Source organism: Spermophilus citellus (genome assembly GCF_964194105.1).
Source record: "Spermophilus citellus genome assembly, chromosome: 6".
Classification (NCBI taxonomy): domain Eukaryota; kingdom Metazoa; phylum Chordata; class Mammalia; order Rodentia; family Sciuridae; genus Spermophilus; species Spermophilus citellus.
Window position 1 is genome coordinate 116,851,482 of NC_138187.1, and position 27,474 is coordinate 116,878,955.

The following is a 27,474-nucleotide window of genomic DNA, read 5'->3' on the forward strand; positions in this document are numbered from 1 at the left end:
ATTAAAGATTTTGTCGTTATTTGAACAGCATAGTGTGAACCCACATAAACTTAGATGGCAAAGCCTACACACACCTAGGCTATATGGTATTATGTATCATAGCTGATTGCTCCTAGGGCCATGATGGACAAAATTAAGCACAAGAGAAAATGATGCAACAGGAAGTTGTCGTAAATATAAGATGTGAGGCTGCTGCTGGTGTAAGAGGGCATACCATCCTATAGCAAGCTCGTTTTGTAATAAGTAGGAGTATGCTCTAAAATAACAGAAAGTATACTACAGTAAGTACATAAATCAGTAACAGTCATTAGTTATCATTAGCAAGTATTATGTACTGTATATAATTGTGTGAGCAGCACATAGATTTATACCAGCCTCACCACAGATGCGTGACTGATGTGTTTCACTGTGACATGAAGATGGCTGAGAGGTCACTAGGAAGTTTTCAGCTCTGTTATAATCTTATGGACCCTCCATCAAATATGCAGTCCATTGCTGACCAAAATGTTGTTATACAATGGGTGATTATATAAACGCTTTAGATATCTGGATGCACCCAGAGAACTCAAAGTAGAAACAATTAAAAGAGCTTTCTTCTCGGAAGTGGGGTTGTGGCCGGGGAGGGAAGGATTATAGTATTGCCTTACACTAGAAGTGCTTTTCATCATTTTTCACATGTAAAAGAGAGTCCTGGTCCCAAAGTGATGGCTCCTCTGAGAGCTGTGGCCCTTATTTAAGATGCCAATGGCTGTTGATGCTTCACAGGAGTTCCCTGAGACCTTTAGCATTCCAAATTAATTCAGTTGTCAGAAGCAGTCAAGAAAGGCACCCTTTGTAAATGGGTGAGGAATGAAGGGCTCACAGGGAGAAGAGTGTGGCAATCTAAGACAAAACACTGAGCACCCCATCTCTAGGAGCCAATTTTGTTTCCTTCAAACCAATCCATGCCTTGACTCTTCTTTTAATTGAGACTCTAGCTCTTTTCCTCTTAGTTTGGTCGTCTTTAAAATGGTTAATTTCCCAAGCATTTGGCCCTGATCCATTTTTCTGGAACTTGTCCATCCAAATTGCTTGGGTCCATGAACTTGGTCTCCTAGGAATGAACAATCCTACTCAAACCTTCTCATCTTACACCCACGCCTCAGTATATCCATCAGCACCACAGTTTCCTTTCTTCTGCAAAGGATAAAAGAAGATGCTGAACAATGTTTGGGTCCCTTGTTCAGGGTATAGCATGGTCCTCAGGAGCCTCATTCCCCTTCATCTCTCTTGGCAGATGAATCATTTATCTATGAAGTGACCCAATAGCTATTCTAGTGGCTGCCTTCCCCATAGTGCATCTTCCAGATGCTGTGCGAATTCTCTTCCTCCTTGCTTGCTTCCTCTTTTATTTTAAAATGTAGCATGAGTCCAGCTTTCACTCTATTTTGCCACAAACAGGTCTTCTGTCTTGGTAATGATCATTTTCCTGCTTCCCCCTGGGCCTGAACACCCTCCTCTTTCTCCTTCTGGTCATCCCATTGCTGGGCCACTCTTACTGCTGAGTTCTTAAGCATCATCCCCACAAAAAGATGTAAATAGCATTTAGGCAAAGAGAAGAGATGTCAAAAGACAAGGCATGATTAATTGCCAGATGTACTGTGCAGACAATAATTGCCATAGGAGGTCAGAGGAGACTCTCTGAGAGCATGCTAATGAGCCATCTCTTTTTCACACCAGCAACTGTCTCACTTGTCAGTTGTCTCTTTAATCACTGAAGTGGTTCTCAAAGTGTGGTTCCCAGACCAGCAACCTCAGCATCTCCTTGTTAGAATTTGTTAGAAATGCAAATACTTTGGTCCCACCTCAGAACTGCTGAATTTCTGGGCTTAGTAAGGTCCAACAGCCTGTGTTTAAAGAAGGCTTCCAGAAGATTCTAAAAACACTTGTGCTTGAAAACCTTGGCATAAGTTTGTAAACGCCAGCATAAACCCTTTTTTTTAAAAAAAAACTGTTTTAGTCATCAATATATTTTTAAAAATATTTTTATATTTTAGTTGTAGATGGACACAATATCTTTATTTTATTTTTATGTGATACTGAGGATTGAACCCAGGGCCTCACACATGCCAGGCAAGCACTCTACCCCTGAACACCACCCCAGCCCCCAGCATAAACTCTTATTTGCAAATACTGGTTTGAAATAAAAAGAGTCACAATGATTTCTGTGAGCTAAAATAAGCAATGAAGGGGCTGGGGTTCTGGCTCAAGTGGTGGCGCACTCACCTAGCATGCGGGAGGCACTGGGTTCGATTCTTTAACTTCGATTATTTAACTTCTCACAGCTTACAGATCTGTTTTTTATATCTATCACAAGCTTCTCTTTCCTCTCAAAAGTGACCACTTCCTGAGACCTAAAGATACCCATTGCTCTTTCTCTTGCTGCTTTCTACAGGGAATGCCCTTCCCATATCTCTAGTGTTTGAGGACAAAACCTCATGTTGACTCTTTATTTAAAGACAATAAACATTAGAGGTAGACAAAATCCTACTTCCTCTCAGAAGCTTCTCATTGTTTCATTCTTCATGAAGAATGAGAATAACAGCAATTAGAGACAGCTTGGCCCACACCGAGCACCACCCCAAGGTCTTTACATGGGTGCTCACGTAATCCTCATAACACCCCTATGAGGTAGGTCCTGGGAACCTTCTTCATTCATAGGAAGAAAGACTTGGAATGGCTTAGTTTTCCCCAAGATCACATTGCTGGAAGGTGGCAGATTGAAGACCAGCTTGATTCCAAAGCTGAGAGCTCGTTATCATCCACTTAGTCGTATGTGGCTTTGGAAGTAACTGTTCACTTCTTCTAATATAGAGTATTGGCCTCTCTTCAAATAACCGTTAGGCAGATCAAGAGCAAATTAGGCATCCCTCTCAAGTTTGGGTTCTTCCTATCCCTTCAGTACCTGTGCTTTCCAGTAAGTGTTTGAGAAATGAACAAATGGAGGAGACAGGACTTGTTTCCCCACCCTTGCCCTCTTCCATGGGATTAGAGAAGTTTCATCAGGGGTCATTTGTGCTTCCAGAGGTAAGAGTGGCAAGAATGTGGTAGGGCACTTGGCCTTCTGCAGACATCTCACCCTATTACAGAATGGGGTTCACTAACTCCCCAGGGCTGAATCCTTCAATGTTCTCTGTGTGCTTGCATTATGGGTCCCCAAGGGCAGGACAGAGATGTATTTATTTCTCCTGATCTCATCTCACTCTTGTACCCTAATTTCTTGATCCTCTCATAAGTTCATATTTTTTCTTTACATTCATCCTTCCAGTTAAGCATGTAACTGTGTAGAGAATATGGAAGACAATTTTTGGATGCATACTGGATTCAGTGACTGAGTTAGGGAACTATATTAGACAGGGTTCACAAAGAGAAACAACCAACAGGGTGTATATATGCTTGTGTATTGTGTGTGCATGTAGAGAAAAATTATTATAAGAATTGGCTCACATAGTTATTGGGCTGGCAAGTTCAAAATCTGCAGAGTAGGCCTACAGGTTAGAGACCCAGGAGAGCTCGTATTTTGGTTTCAGTCCAAAGGTAGACTATTTTGAAAGAACTGATGTTACAGATTATGTACAAAGGCAGGCTGCTGGAAAATTCTTTCTTGCTTGGGGGGAAGCTGATCTTTTTGTTCTATTCAGGATTTCAACTTACTGGATGAAGCCTATTATATTATGGAGGACAATCTACTTTATTCACCAATTTAAACATTAACATCTTCTAGAAAACTCTCACAGAAACACCCAGAGTAATGTTTGACTAGGTATCTGGGCACCTCATGCTAAGTTGACAAATAAAAGTAAGTGTCACAGGACTATCCAAGCTGGAACAGAAAAGTCTGGCAAGTAGAATTAATAGCTGTTCTTGTTCAGAAAGGCTGGGCCCATCTTGTTCACTTTTTTTTTCTCATTGCCTAGTAGGGTCCATAGCACATGACAAGTGAGAAATAAATATTGGTTGAATGAATGAAATACGTATTAGTCAAAAATGAAGGAAAGCCTCCTGACGTCTACCAGAGAGACATGTAAGAAATACTTTTAATGTTTCCCCTTTCATGACTCCATGAAAGGAACAGTCTCTGGCCCTGAGATCCAACTTGCATCTCCCTAAGTGCTAGTGAGACCCAAAGAAACGAATGGAGAAATCCAAAGAGATTCGCTGTAGGCTGCACCATGCAAAATTAAGGCAAGAACTTTTCTACTACCCTTTTATACCTTTGTAACTCATCAAATCAGGTGCCACTATCCAAAGTTGAGTTTTATTCAGTAATTTGGAGAAGATTCTCAAACATATTTTACCATGCACAGTGGTGACCTAATCTGTTAGCTTCAGAGAGATATAGAGAGATTTATCGATTGACTAGTTCCCCTTCCTGAATCCCATCGCCACAGGATATGACAATTAACCTCCCAACCGCAGGAAGCTGATTCATTGCTTAAAGCAGTTAATTTAAAATAATGGTAATAATCACCTGGCCTGAATCTCACCAGCAGAGATTCTGTAAACCTGGAATGAATCTGCATTTTACCTAGCAGGAAAATTTCTCATTTACCAGGAGATGCTCATATTGCTCCTATACAAAGTGAAGGGGATACCCACACACTCATGGCCCTGATTTACACAAAGGAGAACACTCGATAACTTTAAGGGATCAACTTAATTCACAAAGAAAATGTTCCCATATCCTGGGGAATTTGGCGTTACTTGGTACTCTCTGTTATACTTTTATTGTTAATGGCCATTGATGATAATATCTTTCATTTGGATAGGCTTCCCTGTTTCTGAAGCACCATTATTTACCCATCACCTTTTCTGATCCTTCAGGCACCCTTCATGAGGCAGGATCTTGGAACTTTGCCTGTTTCTAAGCTCCTATTGGTTTCAATCATAACGGTCTCATCATTTTCTACTGCTCCTTTAGGCTCTTTGCTGGTTCCTGATTTGTGTGAGGCATTGAGAGTACCCTGGTCTCACTTCTTCAACTCTCTAAGACACTTGAGTTTCATTACTTCAGGCATCTGGAGCTTTCCCTTAGATCTTCATCCAGAATTCATCTGTGCCCTTGATTTGAAGGTCATCTTTGTCCTGCCCAGATGGCAGACAGTACTCTCAAAACAAAACAAAACAAAAACCTGAAAAGTCTCTTAACAGGAAATAGCATTTTTTATTAGCAGAGAACACAGCTGTCCCATCTTTTGCTTTCATGTGCCAATTTGCCTGGGAAAGTCCTGCTTTAAGCCTGGTTTCCCAGTATAATTATTAATAGCTCCCCCTTTCACTCTCAGAAGTGTCCTGGATTGGACAATAAATTAGGTGACCATCCTACTCGTTTGACATATCTCCCCAGGAAACCAGCTTATGTGTTTTAGAATAACCGATAGCATTTGATGCTTGTCAACATTGGTTAGGCAGCAGAATTACCCAGGGATCTTGTTAAAAATAGATTTAAACCCCCTTTGACTCCCCCTCTCCCCCCAAAAAACTATAGCAACAGCAGTTTGGGAGTAGAGCTGAAGAATCTGTATTCTGAGAAAGTTCCCAAGTGATTCTCATCATGTTTTTCCAAAGACACAAGTTTGGGGCCTACTCTTCAATGAGCACACAGCTTAATCACTCTGAATCTGTGTTCATCTGTGGGGGTAGGCAAGCTGCTCTAAAAAGCACCCTGAGAATTTTAGTGGTGTAAAACAGTTGTAGGTTTGCTTCTTATCCATGTCTCAGATAAGTACAGAATGGAAGAGTGTTCTATCTCTGGAGATTCAGGTCCAGACTTGTTCCATTAGGTTTCATTGTTCCCTCAGAATTCTCTGCTAGCTCCTCTAAACCAAGATGGAAAATGAAGGGAAAGAATGGTATGGAGGATTTTCCAAAGTTTTATGGGTCAGTCCTGGAATGGCATACATAATATTCAGGCATAGTTCACTGGAAAAATATCATTGATATGGCTGACCATGGATAGCCACAAGGAAAGATAGAAAACGTCTTTTAGCTGTGTGCTAGGAGGAAAATGAATTGTTGGATGAAAAATTATTCAATTCTCTTCATCAATCATTCCTTCTGGTCATCAAAGCTTTGTTTTAACACTTAACCTCAGCAAACGACAGGAGACAACCAAAGCCCCTCAAAGCCCTTGCCTACCCAGTACATGCACCCAGTTTAAGTCTAAGTTCTCCAAGGAATGCAGGTTCTTCTCCATCAAGCCCAGATATGGCTCCTTCTAGTGTTGGAGATCTGTGACTGCTACTCCATGTCACTGCCCCATATATACCCAATATAAAATGAATTAAGGATAAGTATCATCAAAAGATACTTTCATTTAGAAAGGATTAGAAGAGAGACATATAATATAAGCCCATTGCTATGTAGTCATTAAGAAGGCTACTCCCCTAAAATAAGAGTACTTTTAGACCCTAATTGTGCTAATTGTTCTTCATTGTCTATAGCCATAATTCTGCCCTTTGTGGTGTTTTTGTTTTTGAAGTCAACAATCTCTCTGTCTGAAGGGAGCACTGGGGTACATGTCTTCCTTGGAGGTGGTATAGGAATGAAACAAGTTTGGAAGCCAGTTGCTGTTTTCCATCTTGGAGAATTCAGACTCATGCTTTCTTTGGCAAAACAATTCATTCACACTTCATAGGTTTCTGGTGTGCCTGCCACCAGTCATTGCCAATAGTCACACCCAGTGTTCTTTCCTAGACATGATCCTCAAACCTGGATTGATTGATTGATTGATTGATTGATATATTTCCTCTTTACCGCAATGATTTGTATTCTCTCTTTCTCTCTCCCTCTCTCACTCTCCAATCCCATCCTCTCAATAGTGGCTACCTGAAAGTCATCTGAAACATATTGAAAAAAGACTGGTGTTTCAGCCCATTTTGTGTTGCTATAACAAATACTACAGACTAGGAAACTTATAAAGAAAAGAAATTTATTTCTTACAATTCTGGAAGCTGAGAAGTCCAACATCAAAGGGTTCACAAATGGCAAAGGTCTCTTTGCACTACATCATCCCAGGGCAGAAGGAAAAAGGGCAAGAGAACATGAGAGTGAGAGAGCAAGGGGGGTTAGAACTTGCTTTTCTAATAACCCACTCTTAATAATAATGAATCCACTCTCATGATAGCATCATAAATCCATTCATGATGACAGAACCCTCATGACCTAATCACCTCTTATTAGGCCCTTACCCTATTGCATTAGAGATAAGTTCCCAACACATGAATTTTAGGGGACTGGTTCAAGCCATAGCGGGTATACACTTAATCTGACTTTTGTCAAAGAGCTAAGTTACTATTCAGTTGGGGAATGTTGCTAGATCTTTGTCACTCAAGACCTGCTTAAAATCTTACTCTTGGGGGCCAAGAAGAAGTTAGTTTTTCCTGCTCTGATGCCCCCAATTCCTGGACTCTTTCTCTAATTTTCTGTGATTGCTTGAAAACTGGCTAGTTCAGCCCTGAGTTTATCTTGTTATTAGTGGTGGTTTGGCCCATATTTGTCAAAGAGAGACAATAATGGCCACTTTCTCACTAATACTGATGTATTCCAACTACTTCCTTTGGAGCTACAGAAGCTTGGCTACAACTGTTCCAGCTCCTTTTGAATCCTCCTTCAGCTTCTCTAGCTAATGAGCCAGGTGAATGATTAACTTGGTAATGAAAGGTTCCAGTTTCTCATGCAAGTCATGTATTTTCAAAGATGAAGGCTTAAAAGAGGTACAATACCCATGCGGATTCTACCCTGTCCTTGGGGTCCCAGCTTCTCCTCGTGGGTTCCATGTTGTCTTTGTTCTTCCACACTTCTTATTCATCTTTTCTTCTTGTGTTAGTTATCTTTTGCTGGGTAACAAAGACCCCCAATTAACATCCTATGATAATAAAATTTATTATCTCATATTGTTCTGGGGGTCAACAACTTGAAAGAGACTTGGCCAGCGTGATTTTGGCTCAAGGTATCTCATGAGGGCTCCAGTTGTTGGACAGAATTGCAGACTTACCTCGGCATGGTTTCTCACTGTTGTTGGCCATAGATTTCAGTTCACACAAGGGGCTCCCCAAAGGGTTGCTCTAAGTGGATAGGTGAGAACTACACAGGAATGCAATGCCAAGAGGGCAGGAATCATTGGGACTCTCTTACAGGCTAGATGCTACATTTCCCTACTGCTTTCCCTGCTGACTTTGCAACCTAGCATGAGAAACAAAAAATGCAATCATCATTAATTATTTAACCAGCTCCTATAATTTCATAAGATCAAGTCCCTTAAAAAATTGCTTAATATATATGGCTCCTAGTGGTTCTGTCTCTGATTTAACCCCATCTGATGCAGATACCTACTTACAAGGTTCTTTTAAAAATGAACTGATGATGGACATTCTTATATCTATAAATAATTACTATGACTAGACTCTAACCAACACCTATAGCCATATCTGTGGGGAAATGCATAGAAGGTTCCAAATTGGGAGGCTAGGAACACACCTTTTCTAAGGGATCTCAATTCCTGAACTGCTTGGCCATGGGATTAGGGGAATTAGGGCCAGAACTTGGCGTGTTGAGTTATGGGACTCCTGGCTTATTCCAACAGAGTCCATAGAAATACTTCCTTTGGCCGAGCTAGTTTCCAGGTACTTGATTTTTTTCCCCTGAATTTCTACCATTTGAAAAATAGGACATGAAAATCCTAGAAGCTCAGAACTGGCAGAGACTTGTGAAATCTAGTTCCATATACACTCTGGTTTTGAGGTCCACAAGGTTCAGACAAGTCAAGTAATGGGCCAAATTTGATGTTAATGCTCAAGAGGGAAAACAATATGGAGTTTCCTCAAAAAATTAAAAATAGAACTACCATATGATCCAGCAATCCCATTTCTGGGCATTTATCCAAAGAATTGATTTTTTTTTTCAGTGCTGGGGATTGACATCCAAAGAATAGAAAGCAGTATCTTGAGAAGATATATGTACTACAATGCTCATTGCAGCACATTCAGATAGGCAAAAGATGGAGACAATCAATCTAAATGTTCATCAACAGAAGAAAGAAACGATTGTTTATATACACAGTGGAGTATTATTCAGCCTTTAAGAAGAAGGAAACACCAGGCATGGTGGCACATGCCTATAATCCCAGTGGCTCAGGAGTCTGAGGCAAGAGGATCACAAGTTTGAGGCCAACCTCAGCAACATAGCAACATACTCTGTCTCAAAGTAAAAAATATGAAGAACTGGGGATGTAAATCAGTAATAGAGCACCCCTGAATTCAATCTCTACTATTGAGATATAACCCTTTTATATTTTATTATGAGACAGGATCTCACTAATCTCACTAATTTGAAATCTGCCTCAAATCACCTAGCTAATGATAAGGCTTGCTTGGTTCAAGCTTGGCTGCTTTCTCCCTTAGAGCCATGCTCTGACCACTGTGCATCACTGCCTGGTCGTGGAATGCCTGAGGTAAGTGTGTGAAACCCCCCATCCCTCAGACCAAGAGAAGAACCTGCCTGTTAAAGAATCCAAAATCAACCCGGGCCAGACCTTCCCAGTAACCACACTCAACCAAGTCCTCTCTGCCTCACTTCTTTCCCTGAGAGAATGATGAGAGGCCATGACCCATCATTAACCCACATTAAGTGGCATAAAAATTGTCAGGAAATCCTTTGTCTGACATGAATCCTTCTCACCCTGGTTGAACTCATTTCCTCTTTTGTACTTTGCAATGAAGATGGACAACAACCTGGGCCAGTATCCTCTGTATAAGAGGTCCTCATCTTCTTCAGGTCTTTACCAAGCTGGTCTCTCTCCTTCACGCACACAAATATACACAAACACACACACCCCTGCAGTGTCTTTCTAAACTTTTGGTTATTATGATTACTCATTTTCAATCCTGAATACAACTTGGTGTCCTCTAAGTCCTATAGGAAGTTACTGTTATTTTATTTTGTAAACTCTCCCACCAAAATCTTTATTTTATTTATTTATTTTTATTTTTCTTTTTTGTACCAAGGATGAAACCCAGGGGTGCTTAACCCTTGAGCCACATTTATAACCCTTTTATATTTTATTATTAGACAGGATCTCACTAAATTACTTAGGGCTAAATTGCTGGGGCTGACCTTGAACTTACAATCCTCCTGCCTCAACCTCCTGAGCTGCTGTGATTACAGACATGTGCCACCACACCTAGGCAAAATCTTCATTTTAGCCTTTGAACCTCACACTGTTTTCTTCCTTTGAAAGATAGTCTTGGTTAATTTATTAAACTTAGCATTTATGATGCATCTCCGAAACATTTCCTTAACATGAAACTTCATTCAGCATTAATATTAAAAATAAAATAAACCACCAGCATATGATAAAGAAATTTATTTGTTTTCAGAGATCTGCCAGGTGGTCACTGATGTCTGGAAAATCTGAATTGATATTTCTCTTTCCATTTGGGGTCAGTTAAAATCCAGTGACATTTTTGACTTCCTGGTTGACAAGGACATCCCACTGGAAGAGGATCCTCACTCTCTGCAGCAGTGAACTTGTGACCCTAATTGCTATTCTTCCCTACAACATTATTGACTGCTATTGTTTTTCTGGAAATAACCCAGCCCTCCAAAATTCTCATTTTCTTGGGATGGTATGACCTTGGAAAGGATCTGATGAGCTTTAGGTTAATGGGAACCACAGCTAAAAGGAGGTCTTGGTGAGTTTCATATAAGTAAGCTTCCCTATTTCCCTTGAGCTTTGCAGACCAAGACTCATTGTTTCAATCCGTGAAAATAATCCTTCCTTTGGTGGTTTTCTCAGCATCAAAACATTCTTCTTTCTTCTCAGTGGATTGATTCCATTAGATTTATGTTTAGGTAAACTTTGGTACAATTTTGAGTCTTCTTTCTTTTTTTTTTTTTTGCTCACAGGGTCATTATGTAAGACTTTTTAAGGAAGGGGAATGAGATGAATCTTTCAATCGTGATTCCTGGAAAGTAGAAATGTGTGGCAATGGAGAGTAGGCAGGGTTGGTTGCCCTGGAAGGAGACACTGAGTACTGTCAGAAGCAGATTTATTATGAAGCTGATCATGCTTGAGCTTTCAGGGCCGCTCACTCGCATTGGCTGCTTCCACATTTTGCCGAGGGACCCATTTTGTCTTCATCCATCTGTATCATATTTCTTAAAGAAGATCCTTCCTCACACCAATGTTTTAAGTTGTGGCCCTCCCCCAAGTCTAACCACTCTCATGGATTGTGCTGTGCACTAAAAATAAGAAGGAACTCCCCTGGGAGAGGGAGACTTACCTTACATAATCAGAATTGAACTCAGAACATGTGATCAAAGCCCTGAACAAGTAAAGTGGTAGGTAGGGCAAGGGAGCTATCCTAAGAACACACCAGCTTGACATGGGAGGTCAGGCCACATCCCTGGAAGTAATTGTGCTCTGTATAGATGACAGCTACAATAGATGATATCCTTAATACAGAGCACTGGATTAAGGCCTTTCAGGCAAGACAGTCTCAAGCTGACCTGAGGCAGAAAAAAAGCAAGAGTAGAAGATCAGGACCTGCAGCAACCAGAAGAGGGCCTTGGATCCAGCCGGGATGGGGGATGTCCTCACACTCATCCTTTTACTCAAAGTCATCATGTTGGGTGTGGTCCCAAAATTCCTACATGATACCAAAGATGGGAGAGGCATGGCAGATGTCCTCTGCCTCCTTAAATTCTATCTAAAAAGCCCCATTCTTCCAAGTCCTATCGTATTGGACCTCTGAATAAAATTGTCTATGGGGAAAAAAAAGTTGGATTTTTTTTTTTAAAGTCCCCAAATCAACAATGTCAGAGTACTTCTCTGAGAGTCTTTTAAACACAGAGACATACTGTAGAGCTTAAGTCTATTGACGTAGATTTCTTTTCATTAAATCTCTTTTTCTAAGGTTACATTAAGAGTCCTTACTATGGAGAAACACTCAAATGTTCTACTGCCACAGTCTGGCTGGGCACAAAATAACCGAGCCACCACAAAAACTTGTAGATTCCAACAGCAACTCTTTATTCCCGAACTCTCACCGGCACTCTACACGCACGTTCTGGGGGAAAAAATCCACACCTCCACCGGGCTCTGCATCCCAAATACTCTCTGAATCCCGGGAGAACTCAACGGGAACTCAAGGAGTGGGCACCTGAGGCAACAGGATACGCCCTACTCCCAGCAGGATCCACCCTAAACCCGGATCCGCCCTAATCCCTGAGCAAGGTCACCTTTCATGCAATGTCACTGCAAATGACCTGGGTCCAAGGCAAGCCCATTTCCACAATGGAGAGTCCTCCCTCTAAGCAACATTGGGTAGGCTGACAAGGAAATTGCCATGCGCCATTTCTACTTGGCTATGGCTCTCAGCATTCTACAGACTATGTTTCTCCAGCTTTCTGATTTCAGCCAGTGTGAAAATCTACATAAGGTTATGAGGGGACTCTTCAACATCTAAATTATTCATAATTGATAAAAATGTGCAGCAATAAGTCAACAAATAAGGTTAAGAGCATACAAAATCAAGATCATGTGCACATTTTCTCTCTATCCGTCCTCTTTCCTTCTCCCCCAACACCTGCCAAAGAATTTGAGCCACCTATTTTACATCTTCCTTCTTGCCTGTAACCCTCACATATTTGCCAACATTGCCAATTCTACACTACTCACTAGGAGGTTATCGTACTATAATAATATTTCTTTTCAACCCCTGCCAATAAGCTTTTTATTTTCGTCTCTATCAAAGGCATTGAGATTTTTTTCCCCCTTTCTGTTTCTAACCATACTTCATTTTGTTTGCTTTGTAGTCTCTGGAAATAATTCTTGAGAAATAAATAAGCAACAAGAGAACACACGGAAAAGTAATGAGGAAAATATGTGAACAAAAAATGAGAATGCATCTTAGAAGTGAAGCCTTGTATTTAAATATAGACCACTGATTAAGGTTTCTTTTCTTTTCTTTTTTTATTTCTTTCTTTTTTTTTTTCTGGACAGACATTCGCTAGTAACACAATTGTGCCAAAAGACATCTCAAGTAAATATTGACTTCAGTCGACAAAGCCTGACTACTCCAGCTTTTCTGACACTAGTAAGATGCTTGCCTCCCAACGTGTGAGTGAAGGTGGAAGGGTACAGAAGCAAGCAGATGTCTCCTTGGGCAGGAGAAAAATCAAGCAATGGCTTGCAGAGGGGAGAACTTTCTCTTAATGCAGTGTTTCTCAAACCCAGGATGGATCTTAGGAATTCAGATTCCTGCCCAGGTTCTGATCCTGAAAGTTTTAGGATCTTAGATTATTAAAGGAATCTTACATTATTAAAGTCCCCAGGTGATTTTGATATACAAACCTGTTTGGGGAAACCCACCTCTAAGTGTGCCTAGTACGATTGTAACTTGGCCCAGCACCTACATCAGCTGGAAGGGCCAAAGATGAAATAAATCGTGAGAGTGCAGTAACATTATGTTCTATAAAGGAGGTCCTTCAAGGTTAGGGCTGAAGCACATGGCCACTGTGTCCATTTCTTGCATAAATAGTGGAATTTATCCTGCGGGCTGCCAATTTGGCACCTATTTGGAGCATTAAATTCACTTAGCAAGTCAGAATGGGAGGTTTGTTTTTTGTTTAAAAAGAACAAAAAACACCATTTTCGTTAGGGTAAATTTCAACTGACGATGCCCATATTTCCTTATTGTAAACAGCTGTGATTATTCATAACTACACCCTGTGTTTTCAACATCAAAGATCAAAGTTTCTTTTAAAATCAGTCAATCAATCACAGTTTCCAGCTGTGGTCATAATGATACATAAATCCCTGGAGTTAGTTGGACCTGTGTTTAAGAACAGTTTCTCTTACTGATTGTGCCTCTGGACACATTGGTCTCTGTGCTCGTTAGCTTCCAGTATTCTTCTCTTGAAGTAGAGGTAACAGTAGTACCTACCATATAGAGTTACGGTGAATTATAATAGCAAAATACAGGACTCTCTAAGCCTTTGCCTGGCACATAGTGAACAATCGAAAGTGTCAGCTATTGGAATTATCATTCTTACTTTATTTGACATGCAGCCAATACTCAAAATACATGATCATGATGACTATGGTGGAATCAACTGAGATTATTCTTACAACCCACAACCTCCACCATCATCACCCCCTCCTCCAAGGATTTAAGGTCCAACAATTTGAGGTGGTGCTCTTCATTTCAGGGTCAGCTTATCGGAGACAGTTTTTGCAAAAACAACTCCGGGCAGAGAGGGAGACATCAATTCTCCCTCAGCATAATCAAATTAATGGAAGTATTTCACAAGAAAGAGAGTCAAGGTTGTGTGGATAGAAGTAACAGTTTCTCCAGCAGTCTAAACAGAGGGCAGTTTGGGAAGAAATTGATCTTCGTGGGGATGTTTGATTTCTAATACATTCAAGGCAACTAGCACAATCTGGAGAGGAAGACCTATAGAGTTTCCACCTCCTCATACAAGAGCCAGATCCAATGGGACACACAGATACAGAGATGGCTCTCCACCCTTCTGCCATTGACACTGGGTAATGGAGGTTGTGGAACTGACAAGACTTGAGAGAAGATTTGGAACTGGATAACTTCTCTAGGGATGGTAGATGGGGACACTGGAAATGGGTAAGAGTGAAAGAGCAAAGGCTTTTAAAAGAAAGAAGTGAGGAGAGAGTTTAGGAACAAGAAAAGTATGCAAGATACCACCTTACTATTGCCTGGGAAGTATCAAGGTAAGCCTCTCCTGGTCAGCCTGGGCAGTGAGACCTTGATCTTTGTGTGATCCAGAAACACCAAAGAACTAACTTGAGGAAAATATCAATTCTAGCCTGGCTTGGTTGCACACACCTGTAATCCCAGCAACTCGGGAGGCTGAGGCAGGAGGATTGTGAGTTCAAAGCCAGCCTCAGCAAAAACAAGGTGCTAAGTAATTCAGTGAGACCCTGTCTTTAAATAAAATACAAAATAGGGCTGAGGATGTGGTGCAGTGGCCAAGTGCCCCTGAGTTCAATCCCTGGTAAAAAAAAAAAAAAAAGATAGAAAATGCCAGTTATTCTTCCATCTTTTTCTTCATTCTATGCAATTCTGGAATGGTTACTGGAAACCATTCATTAAAAATGTCTCATGTCTTGGGCAGAGGTTGTGCCTCAGTGGTAGAGCCATATGCATTCCTATCATGTGTGAGGCACTGGGTTGGATTCTCAGCACCACATATAAATAAGTAAATAAAATAAAGGTCCATCAACAACTAATAAAAATATTTTTTTTAAAAAATGTCTCCTGTCTTTATTGAGGTTGAATAGGAGGCAACCCGAGAGAAAGTACGTGCATTGTTTCTGATCCCTGTTACATGGGTGCAACCCCCATGTGGACCACAGGACAGCAAGAAGAGACCATTGGTAGCCTCTCATCCCACACTGTCCCACCTCACCTCAACAGAACTGCCCTGAGACCTGAAAGAGACAGGAAGAGACACCTTTGTGGACAAAAAAGGGAGAAGCTCATGTCTATCAGGAGTTAATTGGTAGCTGTTTTGATAGATGCTATAGGTCCTAGAGGCCACACAAACTGTGTAACATGCAAAGCCTTTCCAGAATTCAAATAACTAAACCTTTGGACATATTTCCAAGAGCATTTGAAAATTTTCCATTTTTGGAAAACTTGAGAATACAGACCATTACCTTGTACATTTTAGATTTTCATCCTGCTTGACATAAGCAGCTATACCAGTTAACACTCAGATCTTCATATACTAAGCTCTTGATGCTTCTATATTACCAAGTGGAGGCGGGCAGCCGGGAATCACATAGATGGGAGATCCCAATGCAATTGGAGCTTAACCCACCAGTTTTAACACAATTGAATTAAAACATAAAAATTTGTTTATCGCACCAATTTTTTTTTTTTTACTTTTTTCCTCTAATCATTATTGGCCACCTTTGTTTACCCAAATACTCCCCAACTCCCTTCAGTGCTGAGCATGGTGCTAGATATTGTGAGATAAGGTAGGGGTGATGTTTCACAGGATGGCTGAGTGTTGGGTTTTTGAACAGGAACATGGGAGTTAGGTCAATAGGTCAACTTTTATTTTATCTGGGATTTTTCTGTCCTGGAAGAAAGGTGTGGTTGGACAGGTAGGTAGTTTGTGTCATGGTTAAATGGAAAATTTGAACTGTGGTATTCAATATAGCTTGAAATACAGGGAACCTGTGCAGGTCAGCAAGCGAAGGCAGTCTTAGGCTGAAGATTGAACAGTCTTTTAGCCACCAAGGAAGACTGAAATCAAGTTGCTCCAACCCTACTGCAAGACTCAAGCCAATATCCCTGAGATTTGCTTCATTAAAACATCTTTTCAAGTGGGACCTGCCCATGACATCCATTCTGACTCCTCAGTATCAGGCTGGTTTCTTCCCCTTGTTATTAGTACCCAGTGATAATGGGGTAATAGCTATTGGCATGCAGGACAAATTTATGAGGACCTGTGGTAGGGTGTATATGTGTGTGTGTGTGTGTGTGTGTGTGTGTGTGTTGGGGGGAGTTGTATGGGTGTGTGTCAGAGACAGAGAAAGAAGCAAGATGGTTGCCAACCTGTAGTTCTTCCCATCATAGGGCCTGAGAAAATCAGCGAATCTATAGGTCCTGCCTTGGACCTCATGGTCTTCAAAAATGTCTCATGCACATTGAGATGTTCAGTCACTTAGCTTGTGAGAAATCAAAATAGAAGACTGGTGAGGGTGGATAATAAGAAAGAAGATTTAAAAGATAAGGCTTAGGCCAAAATATGGACACCCATAATGACAAACCAAGAGAAGGTTTTGGGAAACATTTTTTCTTTTTCTTTTTTTAAAAAATTTGGAAACCATCTGAATGCTTAGTCTCTTGTAACCAAAGATATGTGTAGCTGGACACTCTTCAACCAAAGATTTTGGTGTCATTTAAACACTGTTCTTATACATTTTTCACAATTTATGCAAAGAATGCATTCCTCAAAGGTTTTATTCAAGTCACATGTAGCAAATCAAATCATATTTAAAATGTTCTCAGGAACCTGGCTGTTTAAAGAACCCCTTATTATTTATACATCTATGTATGTGTATGTGTGTGTGTACATATATACATAGTGTGTGGGTATATAGTGAATTTATCTTGGCTGAAAATTAGATGCAGTTATGGTTTAGTCACCCATTACACTTACCATTTACTAAATTTTTAAATTGCTGTCTTTTCCAAAGATTTAATGGCTAAAAACCACTGCCCTGAATATCTGTCCAATTTTCAGACAGGAAGACAGCAGTTCATTGTCATCTACTTCATGCCCACAATCATTTATTGTCAATAAGACTTCTGACACGTCAAATGTCTGGTGAAAATGTGTATTATTTTTAAGAGTATAAGAGGGAGGAAAGAAAGAACCGCTTGGACTTCCCCCAGACGTCTGTGTGGGATATTGTTTGTCCGTTTTGAAGGACTCTGTGAGTGGGTGAAACAGAAAAGGGAGGGAGAAGCTGTTCAAGGCTGGTGGGAGGAGGAAGAGATTGCTAAATCTAGCTGGGAGAAACTCCACAGATCAAAGAACTGCTTTGCTGAAGCTATGCTCCTAGACCTTTCTGGATTTCTCAGCTAAACCAGACCCAAATGGACCTGTTGCTTTAATTACCCAGCTCATTGCTTCAGTTTCTCATTTTGCTTTGTCAGCAGGAACCTTAAGCACATACACACAAGCACCACCCAAATTTGTGTGCAAGAACCATCCGCTTATTTTGTATCTCACACAGGCTGGCTGGGACCTTCTCTTGAATATTTCTCTGGTCATCTTGAACTTGAACTTGAACTAGTCCTTTAACTGCTCCCATCTCAAGGCCCTTTCTCACAAGACTTTCTGTTCTGTAATCATTTGTCCCAGGGCATAGATTAGCACAGTGCCAAGGAGATAAAATTGCTGCCAGAGCAGAGGTGGGACCACAGCACATCCCACCTTCACTGATTCTGCATGTTCACAGTCTCCAGGCTCATCCACATGGTCTCCTTCTGTGTGCATATTTGTTATCCATTGCAGACCACGAACCACTGCAAGGCCATGGGATGTTTAAGCTCATAATAATTGTACGACTAGAGACCCTTGGAACAAATTAATGCCAAATCTGAGGTCACATTCATATATTATGTTTAAATATACACTTAGTTCAGTCTAATGACTAAACAGTTCAGTTCAATTGACTATTTAAAATTCTGTCTGTGGGTTTGACTATTTCTGCATGTCACCAACTGACTGTTTAGTGCCATGTTGACACCTCCAATTTTTCCTCAATGGCAGAACTAAGTCCTTCTCAAACTCAACATGTCCTTGGAGAGTTCAGGGAACCCAGAAAAGAACCCTGAGTTTATGGAAAGGGCAATAGGATGTGTGGGGGGTGACTTACAAGGATGATCAATTTTTAATTTTTCTAATTTTTTTGCAATTTTTTTGGGATCATAGAGTCTAGGAATATGAAGAAAAGTGGGACTCCATCTATAAAGCAGGAATGAATATAATCTAAATTTCTCACTAAAGTAATTGTATTATCCCATTCCTTGCCAAATATTCATTCCATCAGTGATTTTCAGTTCAATAGATTCCCGTATGAGATTTCCATACTTCAAGCCACTTCTGCATAAGAACAGGAGTGCTGAGGGCCATTGCCAAATAGGAATGACGCATCAAAATTTCCTTGCTAGCGTACCCCATGTTAAATGGATTTCGCTGTTGACATTGCATGTAAGGTGACCTTGCTCAAGGATCAAGGCGGATCCGGGTTTAGAGCTGATCAGGTTTGAGGAAATATCCCGGTCCTTGGGTTTAGGGCGTTCCGGTTTAAGACAATAGGGGTTTTAGGGAAGTTGGAGGTTGAAGATTATTGCTGCCGGGATTAGGGTGTTCCTGCTGCTTGTTCCCGTTGAGTTCTCATGAGATTCAAATGTGATATTGGAAAAAAAGCCTCCTGGAGTAGGTGAATTGGGCGGAGGAGAACTGGGATTGCCCCAGAGCGTGTGTGGAGGCCAGTGTGAGTTCGGGAATAAAGAATTGCTGTTTGAATCTACAAAGCTGTGTGGTGGCTTGTGATTCTGTGCCCAGCCAAGACATTGGCACAGGAGCCTGATCTCATAATAATGTTATATGATCTCATATAATTCATAATAACAATGGCTACCTTTACCAAACACTTAACAAGTGCCAGACCTTGTATTATGCCCTTTTGCAAACATTATCTTGTTCAATTAATCTTATGAACAATCCTGATATCTGTATTTTTCATTCCATTTTCCTGATGAGATAACTAAGTATTAGATAGCACACATGACTTGTTTTTGTCTTCCTTGAAGGACTAACCTTCCTAAGCTTCCTCTGTAAGCTATTAGGGTTTCTATCCCAGCTCTACCTAATCACAGGACCACAGGAATAAGCACATGTTCAAATTAGGCCAATCAGAATCTCTACTGCAAGAACTTGCATTTAGAGTGGAGATGCATCCCAGGACTCAAAAGCAGTGGGAGTGGAGTCGTCTGAACTAAGTACTTGAAAGATAGAAGAGGTTAAATATCATTGCCAAGTTTCCAGAACTGCCCTTCACCCTGTCACATGGCCAGCATTGCAACTCTTCCTTTCATTCTGTGAATGATCCTGTTTCCATCCAACAAATTCCTTTTAGGAGGGTTTATGTTATCCTGAGCTAGCTTCTAATCCTTGCAACCTTCCAAAGGCACCTGATGTACTGGAACAGGTTCAGTAATTGCTAGTTGATCTCAGAGCCAGTGAGAGGCAAATTTGTTATTTTTTAACTCAAATCTACATGATTGCAAAATTCCACCATAACCATGAATTATGCTGGCTCATTTACCCTGTTGCATTCACCTCATGACTTTTCTGCCAACGGCTTTGGCCAATGTCTTCCTAGTATAACACATCAACCAATATCAGTGCTAATTTTGTTTTGTTTCTTAATTTCTGCCAAAAAGCACACTAATAGTTCTACTCCTATAATGTTGGACAAGTTACTGGTCTTGGTGTCTGTCTCTTCATTCATCTGTGACATAAAAGTGGGGAGAAGTCACATGACTACAGACTGCCTTCCAAGGAGGAAGGATGTAGGAAACTGGAGGGAACTCTCTTTGCTGATTATGAATGACTGATGAGACAGTTGGAGGGGCTTAAAGTCACTGAAACACAGCCACACTGCTCAAACACCTGAGGGAGGACCATCGGAAGGCTGGGCCTAGAAATGGAAGATAAATGAGCCCAATAGTTTTCAAACTTTTGTTCACTCTATAGTGTCAAAATTTTTGAGCGTGAAACTCCAATAATGTATATCATTTTTATAAATAATAAGCATTTACTACTGAATCTTCTTCATATGTTATAAAATACATTCAAAAGCAAAACAAAAGAATTCCTTAAAAACTATCAATGAAAGTTACAATATTTTATTTCTACATCTGCACTATTACTTTGTGTACATCCTAGGATATCCACACCCATTTTAGACATCACTGAGTTAAAGGTCAAGAGAAGGTGATCCTTATAATAACATCAGATAAATTTTTTTTTGGACCATGATTTTTGCTGAAGGACTTTTTAAGGTCCACCTTCATCCTTGAGGTTTACATGTAAAAATGTGTTCGTATTAGTAATTTAGAATGTACTATAAAGCATTAACTAATTTTTATGTATATTCTCCAATTGGATTCTGACACTTTTAAAGGCAAGAGCTGTGTCATAGTCACTCCTATGTGTTTTCTCCAGCACAGAAAGTGGTAAAAGTCAGTGTCCAATAAACAGTTGTTTAATTCGATAGAACCCTGCTTCCTCCACAACCTTCCTTCCAGGGTTGCCAGCTCAGGTATCCACTTTCCTTCACATTGGTCAGGCCTGGGCCACCACTGGACAGTGTAGTTGAAGCCATTCTGAGCAGTTGCTGCAGGTCCCAAACCCAGCAGTTTTTGCTCTTCACTCAGCCTCTGAGTTAAGCACAGACAAATACATAAATTTGAATATCAAGAAATTAACCTTAGGTCTCAGAAAAGGAAATCTGTTAAATAGCAATGTCACAAAATCTGTTGTGCCTTTAGATACAATCTCTGTTGGAGAAATGGGCAAAGTTTCTGATGTAAACTTTCTGATTTTACTGTGTAATGGAAGAAAAACCAATGTGTTCCTCCAGGTTCTCATTAAGTGATGAGCATGTGGTGGAAGGATCCCACTGTGGAGAATTACATTTCTCCTGTCTGTAGCTCTTTAGTCTTGACTCACTTGTGTTTTGCCATTAAGATCCTGAATTGTGCTCAGGTCAGGAAATAGTGCATATGTTTCTTGATTTCTCTAATCCCTGGACTATATATTATCAGAGCTTATGGAGGCGGAGGTCGCATCTCACATTTTTGTGACATTATGCAATTCCGTCTTCCTTACAGTCCCACAAGAAGCCTGGGAAAATGTAACAATCTCAACCTTTTCTCCTTCCCTGAGAAGGAAGTGTAATTACATTCCTTTGCCCTGCTGTTTACCCCCACATGAGAAACACTCTCCTACAAGAGAACAATTCAGAGAATTCATAGAATTATCAGGCACTACATTTACATCTTTGGGGAGGGAAAAAAAATTAATAGGATTCCCAGAGCCAGAGAGATGTAATCTATAAAACTTCAAGGACGTCCCACGTATACATTTTCAAATGATGAAGTTAAGGGATAGAAGACCAAATCTTTGTCCAGGAAGAGAAAGACAAAGTAAATGCAGAGAAATTGAGGAACTAAAAATGTATTTTAATTCCTCACCCTATCTGTGATAGGGACTATTTCTTTTGAGAAGAGATGTTAGGACTGAATCTAGAAGTCTCTTTCTTTGAGGCCAGAGTCCTCAGACAGACAGCACTCAACAATTCATTCAGGTCCCCTCTCCCCTGCACAAATGCTGCCTCAGCTGTTTGTGGCGGGCACTTTCACATGCAAATGTAACGTTGGTCACTCGATGCTAATCTCAGTTGCTATTCTAGTTGCTCCTCTATCCAGGAGAGAATTGGCCAGAACACCAATACTACCCTGCAACTCCCACTGTCACTGCACAGAAAGAAAGAGAGAGAGAGAGAGAAAGACGACAGAAAGAAAGAAAAAAAGAAAGAAAGAAAGAAAGAAAGAGAGAGAGAGAGAGAGAGAGAGAGAGAGAGAGAGAGAGAGAGAGAGAAGAAAGTCTTGATGCATTTCCCTCTCCAACAGGGCCAATTAGTTATGGACTTTCTTCTGCCTCCATGGTATTCAAATGAAAACCAACCAAATGGAACCCCCAAATCCCCCTCCCTGAAGTTGTCTAAGAAACTCACGATACAAAAACTGAGAGAGTGTCTTTTCTGGGCTGGGTTTTTCTCTCTGAATCTTTGGACAAAAATATTACTTTAGCAGTTGTGTTCCTGGACTTCTCTCTCTCTCTCTCTCTCTCTCTCTCTCTCTCTTGCATGAAGATATTGTATTTGTCCTCCTGACCCCAGACAGAAGAAAATGCTCGCCCTACTTACATTCTGAAATTCTCTCCTTGAGTTGGGCTTGCTTCTGATCATGGGCAGATTTGCAACATGAGATTGAGTGGTCTTCAGGGCTGTCAGCAAAATAATATCCCTCCTTTGTGAAGGCGTGACAGGCCATACAAAGAGTGCGGCCTATTTTATCTGCTCATGCTGGCTGCCAACTTTTTAAAAAACCATTTAAATATTTTCCCACAGAATATATGCTAATTGAATAAAATGTGCATAACACAGACAAGCCAAATAAAAGAGCAGAGGGGATCTCCCATAATTCCACTACTTAAAAGAAATCACTATTCATGCTTGATGGGCATATCTTGCTTTTCTTTTTTTCTATGCATAAATTTTTTCTTTTACTAAAAAAAAAAATACTGTTTTATTATTTTTTCTTTTACTAAGCAAGACTTCTGTGCATTTCTCACTGCAGATATTTTTTTCTGAAAATTCATTTATAAAGTGTTATTTTTTACCTGATAAGTATATCATAATTCACTTAATCAATCATCTATTCTGAGAACATGTGAAAATTTTTTTTATTAGAAAAAAATTTGGGGTAAAATCTATATTTTGGGCACATTTATGACAATTGACAAGATTGATTACTAGCAGTAGAATTATTATCCAAAGTAAACAAAATTTTAAGTCCTTTGACTCATCTCCAGTTTCCTTTCCAAAAAGACTACACCAATTTACAAGACCACCATCTATGTTTAGTTATTTTTAATTTCTGGCACTTATCGATAGGTACTCAACAAAGTATGTTCTATTATTTAGTTTTTATGTATTTAAATAGATAATACATTGAGCATTTTCCCTCTTTACCATTATTCTCTTTACTATCTCATTTGTGGAAACTATTTTGTTAATACCTTTATCTAGAGTCCTCAAACTGCTCATGAAGAATTAACTATTGGGAACTGTGTACTTTTCATAAAGTTGTGTCAGAACTCTTTATATATCAGTCTAGAAGGCAATTCTCTATATTTTCCAATTCTTTTTCCTCAGTTTGCTATTTGATTCTCAATGTTTATGCATGGGGCATGTAAAATAAGTTTTCTTTTTTATAGATTTACAAAAACAATTTTTTAAGTACAGAGAAACAATAAGATAATAAGATAAATGAACTATACTCACATAAATACCACTACCCAGAGATAACAGACATACAGAAATTTTTATCATTAATTCAATTCAAATCATTTCAGTATATATTTTCTTTTTTAATATTTCTTATTATTCTTAGAAATATCTTTCTTACTTTATAATCTCCTGCATTTTTTGGATTCCTTTTTCTATTCACAAATAAGTCTTTCATTCATCTGGAATAGTTTGGATATATAGTATGAGTTAAGGGTATAACTTGATAATCTTTTAGAATTCTCTTTTTTTTCTGCCCAGTATAGTTTTATCAAAAAAACAAGTCTTTCTACGTGAACGTGGAAGGGTGAATAGAAGGAACTGCGAGTAGACCAAATAGTCCTACAAAGCAAGGAACTGTGCCAATCACAATAAAGACTGATCAGCATGAGTGGTCACATCTAATAATCAGGTTGAAGGGGGTCCAACAGCATGTGATGAAATGCTGGGCAGCATAGACGCCAAGAGGTCAGCTGGCTGTTCACACTCCACTTTTAGCCCTCTGCCATTTCCTCCACCACCACCTTCCACCCCCTGCTGCCACCTCCTGGGAGGTAAAAATACAGACCTACTCATTAAGATCAGATGACGTGAAGGCATAATGAAGTAAATATGTCTGCAAAAATGGGAGACCCAGAGACCAGGATTTGATAGACATGGGCCTGGCTAGCTGAGACACCAAGGAAGGTATCAGATGCTCTTGTCTTTGCCATCTCTGGATGATAGAGTAAAAAGCTATGGCTCCATATATGCGGGGAATTGTTAATGGTTCTAATATTATACAGCTCCCCCATTTCTACTACTAATTCTATAGTTTCATGATTTAATTTAGATGATCTTCCCCACCTTCTCTGGCTCTGCCCAAGCCTCCTTTAGAACAACCTAATTTAAGGTTCTGCAGCATCCTTCCACAGTAGCCCCAGGCTGTTTGGTTGAAGATGGTGTCCAGTTCCATCTCCCTCAGATGAACATAACTTTCCTTCTCTGCTCTTGGCCTCCCTTCTGGACTTTGGTACTAACACACTACTTACTACCTGCTCTTGACCTGCCACTGGCTAGGCCTAATGCAAAGCATCCTAGACTTTTAGGAGTCAAGACTGGATGCCATGACTCACCTTTCCTCTCAATTTGTCCATTGGTGATGGTGAGATTTTTATATCAGTTAAAATAAAACCTCAAGTTTATTTTCATCTCTGTAGAAATTGACAACCATTTTTAAATGTTTTTTTTTTTTTCTTTTGTGGTACTGTTCTGGAACCCGGGGCCTTGAGCTTGCTGGGCAAGTGTTCTATCACAGAGTTATACACCCAGATCTTAAATGCTTAATAAAGAGTTCTCCCCAAATCTTTCAGCTAACCCTTTTCTTTCTGAGAGGAAAGTGACCACAACACTTGGAGCAACTGAAAGATCTTTATTGCAGCAGTGCAACAAAGAGAAAAGAAAGAAGGAGAGAGAGAGAGAGAGAGAGAGAGAGAGAGAAGGGAAGCGCACGCAGGAGAGAGACAGAGAAAGCAAGAGAGATAGCAAGAGAGGGAGCAAGAGAGAGGGGGGCCTGGCAGGAGGGAGTTTTTATAGTCCAAATCTAATGGGGCCTCTGGGTCTGCAAGCTGCCTTGTTGGCCCAAGGGGGGTTGAGTGCTCAGCCTTGAGTGGGCCTTGACACAAACAGGTGATAAAGGACTAGATAGAGGGGGGTTTGAGTGTGTGGGCTATCTTGCAGCCAACATCTGTTCAGCCTGCCCTACAGACAACACAGTTCAGCCTGCTCTGCACCCAACACTTTCCTTTTTGGTTTCAAGTGTGTTCATAACTGCTCACTGAAGCACTTTTACAATGGCTGCTTTAAAATCTTTGTCAGATAATTCAACATCTCTGTCATCTCACTGTTGGTATCTATTGATTTTTTTCCCTCTCTTTTTTTCAGTTGAGAACTTCTTAGTTCTTGGAGTGATAAGTGATTTTTGATTGAATATTGGACATTTGGAGTATTGTGTTACGAGACTCTGATCTCACTGAAGCCTTCTGTCTGACTGTCTCAGCTGGCCTCTTCTGACCCTGCTCCACCCAGGAAGAAGGGGACACCACCCTGTTACTTCTAGGTGGGGGTAGAAGTCCAGGTTCTCCCTTTGGCTTCCTTTGGCCAAATTGAGGTTGTTCTTAGTTACTGCCTGACAGGGTTAGGAATTTCTGCTCCCCACTAAGCTCCACTGGTACCCACTGACTAAGAGGCACTGCGGCTTCCACTGAAGTGAGGGGAAGTCTTTATCACTGGGCAGTGATAAAAGTCCAGAGTAGGCCTCTTCTGACACCACCCCAGGGGAGAGGGAAGGCAACCTCAGTTCCACCCAGGAAGAAGGAAGTTTCTATATCCTACTAGATCTTTTCAAACACAATCCCGACAGGGGAGAGAAGTTGGAACACTTAATTACAGCCTGTAGGGGGTGGGAATCTGGGCTCCCTATTTGGCCTTTGCTGGCATAGGAGGGGCAGGGCCACAGGGTTTTCTGTGATGTTGGCTGAAGTAGAGTATTTCCTGTCTGAACATCTTCTGTCTTGCTTGGCTGCCCTTTCCCTGGCCCTTTGGTCAGGAAGAACAGGCCTTTGTTAGAGGGTTTTTTTGGTTGTTGTTGTTTTCGGTCTGTACCCATTCATGATTCTGGGTTGCCAGCATCTTCAGCCCAGACTTGGGTCTGAGATATTCAAAGCAAAAAGAAAATGCAAGGAATTACCACTGGGTCATTCCTCTGCTTTTGAGCTCCTTAGCCATACCATTCAGTTGTATTTGTTTTTATACATAAGGAGAGATAAAGCAGATTCATACATATTTTAAACACACTCATGTATATGTACACATATTTATGTATTTATCTAGTTGGTTGAATTTCTACCGTGTGATCACCAAAACTCGTGCTACTTTTATCTAGTTTATTTTGTCTCAATATTTAAGTAAATGTGAGCAGTTTGTACTCAGGAAAAAAAAATTCTCATCAGAAAGAGTCACAATCATCTAAAAGTAGATCATCCCTCTTTCAATGTCTAATTAGACTTGTCACTGTCAGACCTTGCTTGGTTACAAATCATCAGTAGTTCTTATAATTATACCTTCATAATGAAAGGCAGGGCTGTTTCTCCCTTATGCCAGCATTTCTGAGCAATGTGAAAGCCATGTTGAAGTTCTCAGATAGGATTCATATGAAACATCATGTGTGTGTGTGTGTGTGTGTGTGTGTGTGTGTACATGCATATATACACATCTGTACATGGATCTCTACTTAACTAATAGAAAATGTTTAAAGTCACAGCAAATTCCTTTGGGGATCATTTTAGAAAGAAGACTAGTTTGTGTCTTTATGGAAACAAAATTGAGAATTAAAATGTTAAACTATCTCCCTCCAAAACATGCTGGATCATCATAAGCCCTGCTTAATAAAGCAGGTTGACTAGTGAAATCAGTTACTCCACCCACAATCAGGGACCGGAGATTTTTCGATTGGAATCACAGCTAAATGTGTTTGAATTAAACAGTTGTTGGAATAAACCATCTGAGCTGTTCAGTTTAGTGCCATGTCCTGTCACCCAGGATTGGGGAGGGAGTGCAAGGAGAGCAGTGCCAATAAGCAGTGACACAGCTTCAAAGAAAAAGACATAAGCAAAGAAAAAGTCTCCAAGACTAAACCTGGTGTCCTCAAAACTGACTCGCCAGCCTTCATCATGAGAGTCATCAGCCTCTGAGTTGCA